Here is a 3,672-nt window from a genome sequence, read left to right as displayed (position 1 = left end):
TTCCAAAGATTTTTTTCCTTTATGACATTTCTGCTGCCGTGATTAGAGCCAATCAACGCGCAGTTTTATGAATATTTAAAGAGACAGCCAATGGGGAGGCAAGGATTCCAGAGGGTGGGCGGGTCCGCAGGTGTTCACTCACAGTGTTGATGTTAGAGCGGGCTCAGCTGGGAGGAGGACGAGGAGCTCCGGCTGCGATGGTCAGATTTCTGTTTCATACATGTGGAGCTCTTTAGAGGATGTTTGACTCATGTGGTTCATTTACACTTGCTTCTTTTAATCATAATGAGTACATTGGCACAGTTGCACACAACTTTCGCTTCGGAGAACCACGTGATCTTGTTGGATAACGCGTTCACTATCAGCAGTTAAAGGGTTAATAATTGATTATATTTAGCAACAATTTGGAATTTCGGTATTACAATAAACTGAATTATGCTAAACTAGATATAATTAACCACACTAGTAGCACATTGACCAATGATCAATAAAAAAATTACTCTTGAGAAAGATTTTAAATGTAATTCTTATGTATGTATGTATATATGTATCTGTATGCAGTGTTGTAGAACAATACTGCATCAACAGAGAGCAGTGTGTAATATTTGGTTGAGGGTCAAACAATTAAAAACATATGATGAAGTGCAGTTCTCACTCTACAACAGCATATTCTTATAATTAATATCTGAACATTATTATGTTGATGAGACGAATCAACAATTTGTCCTATATTTGTGCAGGTGTACCTAATAAAGTGTCTGCTTGAGTATTGCATATTTTTAACAATGACTAAAAATTAGATATTAGTTTAGCTCGGGTTACGGCTATTGGTTGTATTATTCCTATGTCATGCTCCATCACATTCAACCTGCAATGTGTTTGTGTATATGTGCGTGTGTGTGTGCCTTGCCAAGCCACCCCAGAAATGAGACGTTCACATCCCAAGGACGTTTCCCACCATAATTTAAAGAGGCTGGTACTGGAAGGCTTCAAACCCGAATGTGCTGAAGTCATAAAGCAGCGCTCCTCTGTCTTAGCTGTTATTGTGTGATCTATTGGCCTAAATCCACAGGCAGGTGGTTGTGACTCATACCGTACACAAATACAGATGCACCCAAAATGTCATCTTTTTGTCACTATGCTGTCAATGCAACACTCGGTTAGAGGCTATAAAGTAAAGTTAAACACCTAAAGTGGACACTGCTTGTGTTGGTCTTCACCTTCACTGTTTTATATATGTGAAGGTTTGGAAGTGTTGACACGGTGTTGCACTTTCTAGCTTTAGCTACAATTGGAACCTTTAAAATTGAACTCAATCCTTACTCAGATTAGAATTTGGTGAAGAGTGAACACAGTAACCAGTAACACAGAACCAAAGCAAACAAGCCGACTGAGATGAGGTCCAAAAACTGACCAAAACACCGGATATGATGTCACCAAATGCATAGAAAAACCCAAAAGCAAGTAATCACTTTTACCTTTACCATTTTCATTCATTCATTCATTCATTGATTTTCTACTGCTTATCCTCACAAAGGTCGCGGGGATGCTGGAGCCTATCCCAGCTGTCTTCATGCGAGTGGTGGGGTCCACCCTGGACTGGTTGCCAGCCAATCACAGGGCACATATAGACAAACAACCATTCACACTCACATTCATACCTATGGACAATTTGGAGTCGCCAATTAACCTAGCATGTTTTTGGAATGTGGGAGGAAACCGGAGTACCCGGAGAAAACCCACGCATGCAAACTCCACACAGAGATGGCAGAGGGTGGAATTGAACTCGGGTCTCCTAGCTGTGTGGCTAACCACTCATCCGCTGTGCAGCGCTTTTACTATTTAAATGGTAAAATACCTGGACCCTGCATGGTAAATCCACACTTACGGACCGTGGTTTTGTAATACATTTTGCACTGCATGTCCAGCCTAGTCAAAAACACTCCCTGTGATGTAATGTCCCATTTCCCACACCGTACATATTTCAAGTGAATTCAAAAAGCAACACCGGCTCCTGACCCCATCATGACATAACTTTCACGTCACAACCACACTTCCGGGTCCAGTCACTAGTGGTCTCCCCAAGGTGTGGAAGACATCTTGCTGAGGTTTAAAAATAATTTTATTCTATAATAATACACACCATATGTAATAATAACAGCGTTTCTAATAATTACAGTGTTTTCTTCTTAGGTGCAAGTGCAACAGTAAGCATTTGAGCATGGGGGGGGTGATTATTTTATTTTTTTTTAGTAAAGTTCCTTTCCTGAAGCGCAGCGTGCACATCCATTCTCATCTCTACTGAACAATGGCACCATGCGGCTTTCATTTTCTGCACTCATCTTTGTCTGCGTACGGAGGTGAAGTGTTCAAAAACAGTTGCACTGCACCTCAAGCATTGACATAACTTGCCTTCACCACAGTCCTCAATGGGAGAAAAAACACACAAAAGACGAATCAAAACTGCAGCCCAAAATCCGAGGTACTGATCATACAGTGGTTTACCTGTACCTTTGCACCCCTGAACGTTAAGCAAACTGCATGAGTTTTATTTACCACATTGACCCAAATACCCTGGTGTAAATTACTAAAGGCAGTGACAAGACAACGTTATTCTTTGGGGTATACAGTCAATGTTATACAAGACTACAAGACTGACTTACCCAGCCACCTGTCCCCACCTCCAACCTCCCCCATTCTCATTGCCAAGGTCGTGTCCCCCCTCTGCTCATGATTATGTTAAAATAGAGCTTCTTTAAGTGAAGATGAGGGATACAGAAGCTCAAGGAAAGAGAGGGATAATGGGAGAGGTGGGCCTCTTGATTTTTTTTTTTTTTTACAACACCCCTCTCCTCTAAGGGCCGTTGAAAAATGTATAGCGCCAGCACCTTGATGAATCCTCTTTGCAGGGGTGGATAGGGGAACACTTCTCATATCATTAAGTTTTAGTAATGGTCCCCATGCCACCACACCTTCCCCTGGCAGGGTCTCCTGCATGGCGTTCACTCTTGTGGCTAACAGGCGTGCTGCTTAGCCTCAGTGCACATTAACTGTGAAGTCACTAGAGTCCCCACCCATCCAAGGAGGTGTCAGCGACCTGCAGCAGGAGGTCCCTTTTAGGCACCAGTCATTAGGTACTCTTGCACAAATGATTGTTTTAGTCCTTGCATTGCCTCTTATAGCCAGCCCTTTTCTGAATACGTTGAGTGGCACATTTATTCCTAGAATTATTGCTAACATTATCATTTCCATCTTAGAAAAGTCTGTTCTGTACTATGAACTATGTACTTGAAACTATAATAAGCGGTTGGGCATCTCTGTGTGGAGTTTGCATGTTCTGCATGTTTTCTCCGGGTTCTCCGGTTTCTTCTCACATTCCAAAAAACATGCTAGGTTAATTGGCGACTCCAAATTGTCCATAGGTATGAATGTGAGTGTGAATGGTTGTTTGTCTATATGTGCCCTGTGATTGGCTGGCAACCAGTCCACGGTATATCCTGCCTCTCACCCAAAAGACAGCTGGGATAGGCTCCAGCATACCTCCACTACCCTAGTGAAGATAAGCGGCATAGAAAATGGATGGATGTATTATAATAAGCCTAAACACTGGATGTATGTATCTTCCTGAGGTCTTGACTATAAAGTAAGACCAGGATTATGCATATTAACCTG

The sequence above is a fragment of the Doryrhamphus excisus genome, linkage group LG20 (genome assembly GCF_037039965.1).
Source record: "Doryrhamphus excisus strain RoL-2023G ecotype Guam linkage group LG20, RoL_Dexc_Guam_v1.1, whole genome shotgun sequence".
In the NCBI taxonomy this organism is placed as follows: domain Eukaryota; kingdom Metazoa; phylum Chordata; class Actinopteri; order Syngnathiformes; family Syngnathidae; genus Doryrhamphus; species Doryrhamphus excisus.
The sequence above is the reverse complement of the archived record's forward strand: the minus strand, read 5'-3'. Positions refer to the sequence as shown.